Source organism: Hemiscyllium ocellatum, chromosome 43 (genome assembly GCF_020745735.1).
Source record: "Hemiscyllium ocellatum isolate sHemOce1 chromosome 43, sHemOce1.pat.X.cur, whole genome shotgun sequence".
NCBI lineage: Eukaryota > Metazoa > Chordata > Chondrichthyes > Orectolobiformes > Hemiscylliidae > Hemiscyllium > Hemiscyllium ocellatum.
Window position 1 is genome coordinate 11,161,807 of NC_083443.1, and position 10,451 is coordinate 11,172,257.

Below are 10,451 nucleotides of genomic sequence, written 5' to 3' on the forward strand. Positions count from 1 at the left end.
TGCTACACGCACGCGCACGCACACACACACACACACACACACACTCCCCACCCCCAGGGGATCAGCACCTGCTACACGCACGCACATACACACACTCCACCCCCATGGGATCAGTACCTGCTATGCACAGACACACACTCCCCACCCCCAGGGGATTAATAACTGCCAAACAAAGACACACTCCCCACCTCCAGGGAATCAGTAACTGCCACACACACACACACACACAAACACCCCACCCCCATGGGATCAGTACCTGCTATGCACACACACACACACACACACACAGACACACACTCCACCCCCATGGAATCAGTACCTGCTATGCGCGCGCACACACACTCACACACACACACACACACACACACACAAACTCCCCACCCCCACAGGATCAGTGCCTGCTACACACACACACTCCCCACCCCCAGGGGATCAGTGCCTGCTACACACATACAGATCCCCTGGGGGTGGGGATTGTACCTGCTATACACACACACACACAGATGCCCTGGGGGTGGGGAATGTACCTGCCACACATACACACACTCCCCACCCCCAGGGGATCAGTACCTGCTACGCACACACACACACACACACACAGACAGACACTCCCCACCCCCACGGGATCGGTACCTGCTACACACACACACACACACACACAAACACACACACTCCCCACCCCCAAGGGATCAGCACCTGCTACACGCACACACACACACACTCCACACCCCCAGGGGATCAGCACTTGCCACACGCCCCAGGGATTCAGTACCAGCTGCACGCGCGCACGCACGCGCACCCACACACTCCCCACCCCCAGGGGATCGGTGCTTGCTATGCGCACGCACACACCCACACACACACAATGCCCACCCCCAGGGAATCAATACCTGCTACACACACACACCCCCCACCCCCAGGGGATTTATAACCAGCTACGCATGCGCGCACACACACACACACTCCCCACCCCCAGGGAATCACTACCAGCTACGCACGCACGCAAACACACACACTGCCCACCCCCAGGGAATCAGTACCTGCTACACACACACACACTCCCCACCACCAGGGGATCGGTACCTGCTACGCACACACACACACATACACACACTCCCCTCCCCCAGGGGATCAGTACCAGCTACGGGCGCACACACACAAAAACAAACTCCCCACTCCCAGGCAATCAGTACCTGCTACACACACACACACACACACACACACACACACACACACACACACACACACACACAGATGCCCTGGGGGTGGGGAATGTACCTGCTACACACACACACTCCCCACCCCCAGGTGATCAGTACCTGCTACACACACACACACTCCCCACCTCCACGGGATCGGTACCAGCTACGCGCACACGCACACACATACACTGAAGCCCTGGGGGTGGGGAATGTACCTGCCCCACACACACACACACACACACACACACACACACACACACTCCCCACCCCAGGGGATCTGTACCAGCTATACACACACACACTCACTCTCCACACCCAGGGGATCAGCGCCTGCGATACACACACACTCCCCACCCCCAGGGGATCAGCACCTGCTACACACACACACACACTCCCCCACCCCCAGGGGATCAGCGCCTGCTACACACACACACACTCCCCACCCCCAGGGGATCAGCACCTGCTACACACACACACACACACACACACACACACACACACACTCTCCCCACCCCCAGGGGATCTGTACCAGCTATGCACACACACACACACACACACACACACACACTCCCCACCCCCAGGGGATCTGTACCAGCTATGCACACACCCACACACACACTCTCCACCCCCAGGGGATCAGCACCTGCTACACACACACACACACACACTCCCCACCCCCAGGGGATCAGCGCCTGCTACACACACACACACACACACTCCCCAATCCCCAGGGGATCAGCACCTGCTACACACACACACCCACACACACACACTCTCCACCCCCAGGGGATCAGTAACTGCTACACACACACACACACACACACACACACACACACATACTCTCCACCCCCAGGGGATCAGTAACTGCTACACACACACACACACACTCCCCACCCCCAGGGGATCAGCACCTGCTACACACACACACACTCCCCACCCCAGGGGATCTGTACCAGCTATACACACACACACACACACACACACACACTCCCCAATCTCCAGGGGATCAGCACCTGCTACACACACACACCCACACACACACACACTCTCCACCCCCAGGGGATCTGTACCAGCTATGCACACACACACACACACACTCTCCACCCCCAGGGGATCAGTAACTGCTACACACACACACACACACTCCACCCCCAGGGGATCAGTAACTGCTACACACACACACACACACACTCTCCACCCCCAGGGGATCAGTAACTGCTACACACACACACACACACACACACACTCTCCACCCCCAGGGGATCAGTAACTGCTACACACACACACACACACACACACACACACACACTCTCCACCCCCAGGGGATCAGTAACTGCTACACACACACACACACACACTCTCCACCCCCAGGGGATCAGTAACTGCTACACACACACACACACTCCCCACCCCCAGGGGATCAGCGCCTGCTACACACACACACACACACTCCCCAATCCCCAGGGGATCAGCACCTGCTACACACACACACCCACACACACACACTCCCCACCCCCAGGGGATCTGTACCAGCTATGCACACACACACACACACACACACACACACACACACACACTCTCCACCCCCAGGGGATCAGTAACTGCTACACACACACACACACACTCCCCACCCCCAGGGGATCAGCACCTGCTACACACACACACACACACACACTCCCCACCCCCAGGGGATTAATAACTGCCAAACAAAGACACACTCCCCACCTCCAGGGAATCAGTAACTGCCACACACACACACACACACACACACACACAAACACCCCACCCCCATGGGATCAGTACCTGCTATGCACACACACACACACACACACTCCACCCCCATGGAATCAGTACCTGCTATGCGCGCGCACACACACTCACACACACACACACACACACACACACACACAAACTCCCCACCCCCACAGGATCAGTGCCTGCTACACACACACACTCCCCACCCCCAGGGGATCAGTGCCTGCTACACACACACTCCCCACCCCCAGGGGATCAGTACCTGCTACACACACACAGATCCCCTGGGGGTGGGGATTGTACCTGCTACACACACACACACACACACACACACACACACACACACCCCACCCCCAGGGGATCAGTACCTGCTACGCACACACACACACACACACACACACACACACAGACAGACACTCCCCACCCCCACGGGATCGGTACCTGCTACACACACACACACAAACACACACACTCCCCACCCCAAGGGATCAGCACCTGCTACACGCACACACACACACACACACACTCCACACCCCCAGGGGATCAGCACTTGCCACACGCCCCAGGGATTCAGTACCAGCTGCACGCGCGCACGCACGCGCACCCACACACTCCCCACCCCCAGGGGATCGGTGCCTGCTATGCGCACGCACACACCCACACACACACAATGCCCACCCCCAGGGAATCAATACCTGCTACACACACACACCCCCCACCCCCAGGGGATTTATAACCAGCTACGCATGCGCGCGCACACACACACACTCCCCACCCCCAGGGAATCACTACCAGCTACGCACGCACGCAAACACACACACTGCCCACCCCCAGGGAATCAGTACCTGCTACACACACACACACTCCCCACCACCAGGGGATCGGTACCTGCTACGCACACACACACACATACACACACTCCCTTCCCCCAGGGGATCAGTACCAGCTACGGGCGCACACACACACACTGATCCCCTGGGGGGGTGGGGAATGCACCTGCTACACACACACACACACACACACACACACACACACACACTCCCCTCCCCCAGGGGATCAGTACCTGCTACACACACACACACTAAAACAAACTCCCCGCTCCCAGGCAATCAGTACCTGCTACACACACACACACACACTGATGCCCTGGGGGTGGGGAATGTACCTGCTACACACACACACTCCCCACCCCCAGGTGATCAGTACCTGCTACACACACACACACTCCCCACCTCCACGGGATCGGTACCAGCTACGCGCACACGCACACACATACACTGAAGCCCTGGGGGTGGGGAATGTACCTGCCACACACACACACACACACACACACACACACACACACACTCCCCACCCCAGGGGATCTGTACCAGCTATACACACACACACACTCACTCTCCACACCCAGGGGATCAGTACTTGCTACACACAGACACACACACACTCTCCACCCCCAGGGGATCAGCGCCTGCTACACACACACACACACTCCCCACCCCAGGGGATCTGTACCAGCTATACACACACACACACACACACACACACACACACTCCCCACCCCCAGGGGATCAGCACCTGCTACACACACACACACACACACACACACACACACACACTCCCCACCCCAGGGGATCTGTACCAGCTATACACACACACACACACACACACTCCCCAATCCCCAGGGGATCAGCACCTGCTACACACACACACCCACACACACACACACTCCCCACCCCCAGGGGATCTGTACCAGCTATGCACACACCCACACACACTCTCCACCCCCAGGGGCTCAGCACCTGCTACACACACACACACACACTCCCCACCCCCAGGGGATCAGCGTCTGCTACACACACACACACACACTCCCCAATCCCCAGGGGATCAGCACCTGCTACACACACCCACCCACACACACACACTCCCCACCCCCAGGGGATCTGTACCAGCTATGCACACACACACACACACACACACACACACACACTCTCCACCCCCAGGGGATCAGTAACTGCTACACACACACACACACACACACACTCCCCACCCCCAGGGGATCAGCACCTGCTACACACACACACACACACACACTCCCCACCCCAGGGGATCTGTACCAGCTATACACACACACACACACACACACACACACACACACACTCCCCAATCTCCAGGGGATCAGCACCTGCTACACACACACACCCACACACACACACACTCTCCACCCCCAGGGGATCAGTAACTGCTACACACACACACACACATACTCTCCACCCCCAGGGGATCAGTAACTGCTACACACACACACACACACACATACTCTCCACCCCCAGGGGATCAGTAACTGCTACACACACACACACACACACACACACACACTCTCCACCACCAGGGGATCAGTAACTGCTACACACACACACACACACTCTCCACCCCCAGGGGATCAGTAACTGCTACACACACACACACACACACACACACACACACTCTCCACCCCCAGGGGATCAGTAACTGCTACACACACACACACACTCCCCACCCCCAGGGGATCTGTACCAGCTATGCACACACACACACACTCTCCACCCCCAGGGGATCAGTAACTGCTACACACACACACTCTCCACCCCCAGGGGATCAGTAACTGCTACACACACACACACTCTCCACCCCCAGGGGATCAGTAACTGCTACACACACACACACTCTCCACCCCCAGGGGATCAGTAACTGCTACACACACACACACTCTCCACCCCCAGGGGATCAGTAACTGCTACACACACACACACTCTCCACCCCCAGGGGATCAGTAACTGCTACACACACACACACTCTCCACCCCCAGGGGATCAGCACCTGCTACACACACACACACACACACTCTCCACCCCCAGGGGATCAGTAACTGCTACACACACACACACACTCCCCACCCCCAGGGGATCAGCACCTGCTACACACACACACACACACACACTCTCCACCCCCAGGGGATCAGCACCTGCTACACACACACACCCACACACACACCCACACACACACACTCCCCACCCCAGGGGATCTGTACCAGCTATGCGCACACACACACACACACACACACACACACACACACACACACACACTCCCCACCCCAGGGGATCTGTACCAGCTATACACACACACACTCCCCACCCCAGGGGAGAGATGTGTTATACACAACCCCACCCCCTCAGGGATCACTGCCCGGAAACACCACCGCGGGGCCCGGCGACAATGTGACAGCCCAACCCCGGGAAGGAGCGGAGTACCAGGCGCACACTCACCGGGCTCCATCGCCCGCCGCTCCCTCACATCCTCCGGCCTCCTCCGGGTCAGGAAAGCGCTCCACCCACCGCCCCGCTGCCGCCTCAACCACACCTGCTCACAGCCGAGGGGCGGGGACAAAGGGAGTGACGTCAGCGAGACTGATGGCGGGCTTAGCCAATGGTGGGTGAGGCAACACTGGAGGAGGGTCTCCTCTGAATCGTCAACACGGTGAATGACCAATGAGACATCGGGGTCATGGAGGAAAGGGGCGGGGACTGAAATGATATGCCGTGCCGCAGGTCCCGGATGAGGCCCGCATCTCCAACAACAATGAGCACGTGACCACCCCCCTCCCCCCTCCCCCTCCCCTTCCCCCACCCACAAACAACTCACCACTGACCCAGGACAGTCCATGGGACAGGGGGCTCAGTGAGACTCACTGACCCAATGCAGCCCATGGGACAGGGGGCTCAGTGAGACTCACTGACCCAGGACAGCCCATGGGGCAGGGAGCTCAGTGAGACTCACTGACCCAGCACAGACCATGGGGTAGGGAGCTCAGTGAGACTCACTGACCCAGTACAGACCATGGGACAGGGAGCTCAGTGAGACTCACTGACCCAGTACAGACCATGGGACAGGGGGCTCAGTGAGACTCAGTGACCCAGCACAGTCCATGGGACAGGGAGCTCAGTGAGACCCACTGACCCAGCACAGACCATGGGACAGGGAGCTCAGTGAGACCCACTGACCCAGTACAGCCCATGGGACAGGGAGCTCAGTGAGACCCACTGACCCAATGCAGTCTATGGGGCAGGGAGCTCAGTCAGACTCACTGACCCAGGACAGCCCATGGGGCAGGGAGCTCAGTGAGACCCACTGACCCAGCACAGACCATGGGGTAGGGAGCTCAGTGAGACTCACTGACCCAGTACAGACCATGGGACAGGGAGCTCGGTGAGACCCACTGACCCAGTACAGACCATGGGACAGGGGGCTCAGTGAGACTCAGTGACCCAGCACAGTCCATGGGACAGGGAGCTCAGTGAGACTCACTGACCCAGTACAGTCCATGGGACAGGGAGCTCAGTGAGACCCACTGACCCAGTACAGTCCATGGGACAGGGAGCTCAGTGAGACCCACTGACCCAGTACAGTCCATGGGACAGGGAGCTCAGTGAGACCCACTGACCCAGTACAGTCCATGGGACAGGGGGCTCAGTGAGACTCACTGACCCAGCACAGACCATGGGACAGGGAGCTCAGTGAGACCCACTGACCCAGTACAGACCATGGGACAGGGAGCTCAGTGAGACTCACTGACCCAGTACAGTCCATGGAACAGGGAGCTCAGTGAGACTCACTGACCCAGCACAGACCATGGGACAGGGAGCTCAGTGAGACCCACTGACCCAGTACAGTCCATGGGACAGGGAGCTCAGTGAGACCCACTGACCCAGTACAGACCATGGGACAGGGAGCTCAGTGAGACTCACTGACCCAGTACAGTCCACGGGACAGGGGGCTCAGTGAGACTCACTGACCCAGTACAGTCCATGGGACAGGGGGCTCAGTGAGACTCACTGACCCAGCACAGACCATGGGACAGGGAGCTCAGTGAGACTCACTGACCCAGTACAGACCATGGGACAGGGAGCTCAGTGAGACTCACTGACCCAGTACAGTCCATGGGACAGGGGGCTCAGTGAGACTCACTGACCCAGCACAGACCATGGGACAGGGAGCTCGGTGAGACTCACTGACCCAGTACAGCCCATGGGACAGGGAGCTCAGTGAGACTCACTGACCCAGGACAGTCCATGGGACAGGGAGCTCGGTGAGACTCACTGACCCAGTACAGCCCATGGGACAGGGAGCTCAGTGAGACTCACTGACCCAGGACAGTCCATGGGACAGGGAGCTCGGTGAGACTCACTGACCCAGTACAGTCCATGGCACAGGGAGCTCAGTGAGACTCACTGACCCAGTACAGCCCATGGGACAGGGAGCTCAGTGAGACTCACTGACCCAGTACAGTCCATGGCACAGGGAGCTCAGTGAGACTCACTGACCCAGTACAGTCCATGGGACAGGGAGCTCAGTGAGACTCACTGACCCAGTACAGTCCATGGGACAGGGAGCTCAGTGAGACTCACTGACCCAGTACAGTCCATGGCACAGGGAGCTCAGTGAGACTCACTGACCCAGTACAGTCCATGGGACAGGGAGCTCAGTGAGACTCACTGACCCAGCACAGTCCATGGCACAGGGAGCTCAGTGAGACTCACTGACCCAGTACAGACCATGGGACAGGGAGCTCAGTGAGACTCACTGACCCAGCACAGTCCATGGCACAGGGAGCTCAGTGAGACTCACTGACCCAATACAGTCTATGGGACAGGGAGCTCAGTGAGACTCACTGACCCAGTACAGCCCATGGGACAGGGAGATCAGTGAGACTCACTGACCCAGGACAGTCCACGGGACAGGGAGCTCAGTGAGACCCACTAACCCAGTACAGCCAATGGGACAGGGGGCTCAGTGAGACTCACTGACCCAGGACAGTCCATGGGACAGGGAGCTCAGTGAGACTCACTAACCCAGTACAGCCCATGGGACAGGGAGCTCAGTGAGACTCACTGACCCAGTACTGCCCACGGGACAGGGAGCTCAGTGAGACTCACTGACCCAGCACAGTCCATGGAACAGGGTGCTCAGTGAGACTCACTGACCCAGTACAGCCCACGGGACAGGGAGCTCAGTGAGACTCACTGACCCAGTACAGTCCACGGGACAGGGAGCTCAGTGAGACTCACTGACCCAGTACAGTCCATGGGACAGGGAGCTCAGTGAGACTCACTGACCCAATACAGTCTATGGGACAGGGAGCTCAGTGAGACTCACTGACCCAATACAGTCTATGGGACAGGGAGCTCAGTGAGACTCACTGACCCAGGACAGTCCACGGGACAGGGAGCTCAGTGAGACCCACTAACCCAGTACAGCCCATGGGACAGGGAGCTCAGTGAGACTCACTGACCCAGTACAGTCCATGGGACAGGGAGCTCAGTGAGACTCACTGACCCAGTACAGTCCATGGGACAGGGAGCTCAGTGAGACTCACTGACCCAATACAGTCTATGGGACAGGGAGCTCAGTGAGACTCACTGACCCAATACAGTCTATGGGACAGGGAGCTCAGTGAGACTCACTGACCCAGGACAGTCCACGGGACAGGGAGCTCAGTGAGACCCACTAACCCAGTACAGCCCATGGGACAGGGAGCTCAGTGAGACTCACTGACCCAATACAGTCTATGGGACAGGGAGCTCAGTGAGACTCACTGACCCAGTACAGCCCACGGGACAGGGAGCTCAGTGAGACTCACTGACCCAATACAGTCTATGGGACAGGGAGCTCAGTGAGACTCACTGACCCAGGACAGTCCACGGGACAGGGAGCTCAGTGAGACTCACTGACCCAGTACAGCCCATGGGACAGGGAGCTCAGTGAGACTCACTGACCCAGGACATCCCACGGGACAGGGAGCTCAGTGAGACTCACTGACCCAGGACAGTCCACGGGACAGGGAGCTCAGTGAGACGCACTGACCCAGGACAGTCCATGGGACAGGGAGCTCAATGAGACTCACTGACCCAGTACAGCCCCTGGGACAGGGAGCTCAGTGAGACTCACTGACCCAGGACAGACCATGGAACAGGGAGCTCAGTGGGACTCACTGACCCAGTACAGACCATGGGACAGGGAGCTCAGTGAGACTCACTAACCCAGTACAGCCCATGGGACAGGGAGCTCAGTGAGACTCACTGACCCAGGACAGTCCATGGGACAGGGAGCTCAGTGAGACTCACTGACCCAGTACAGCCCATGGGACAGGGAGCTCAGTGAGACTCACTGACCCAGTACAGCCCATGGGACAGGGAGCTCAGTGAGACTCACTGACCCAGTACAGCCCATGGGACAGGGAGCTCAGTGAGACTCACTGACCCAGTACAGCCCATGGGACAGGGAGCTCAGTGAGACTCACTGACCCAGTACAGCCCATGGGACAGGGAGCTCAGTGAGACCCACTGACCCAGTACAGTCCACGGGACAGGGAGCTCAGTGAGACTCACTGACCCAGTACAGCCCATGGGACAGGGAGCTCAGTGAGACCCACTGACCCAGGACAGCCCACGGGACAGG

General features: G+C 58.6%; 1 protein-coding gene across 3 annotated transcripts in view; it reads right to left on the bottom strand.

Annotated features, from left to right (window-relative positions):
• The window catches only part of zfand4 (zinc finger, AN1-type domain 4), an 87,301-nt gene extending 80,948 nt beyond the window's left edge, over positions 1 to 6,353 (bottom strand). For 2 of the 3 annotated variants that reach the window (XM_060854033.1, XM_060854035.1), the window contains exon 1: positions 6,263 to 6,353. The gene's annotated coding sequence lies outside the window, so the exon portion shown is untranslated. The remainder of the gene's footprint in view (positions 1 to 6,262) is intronic. The other variant, XM_060854034.1, reaches the window with a different exon arrangement.
• Positions 6,354 to 10,451: the final 4,098 nt, after the last annotated feature.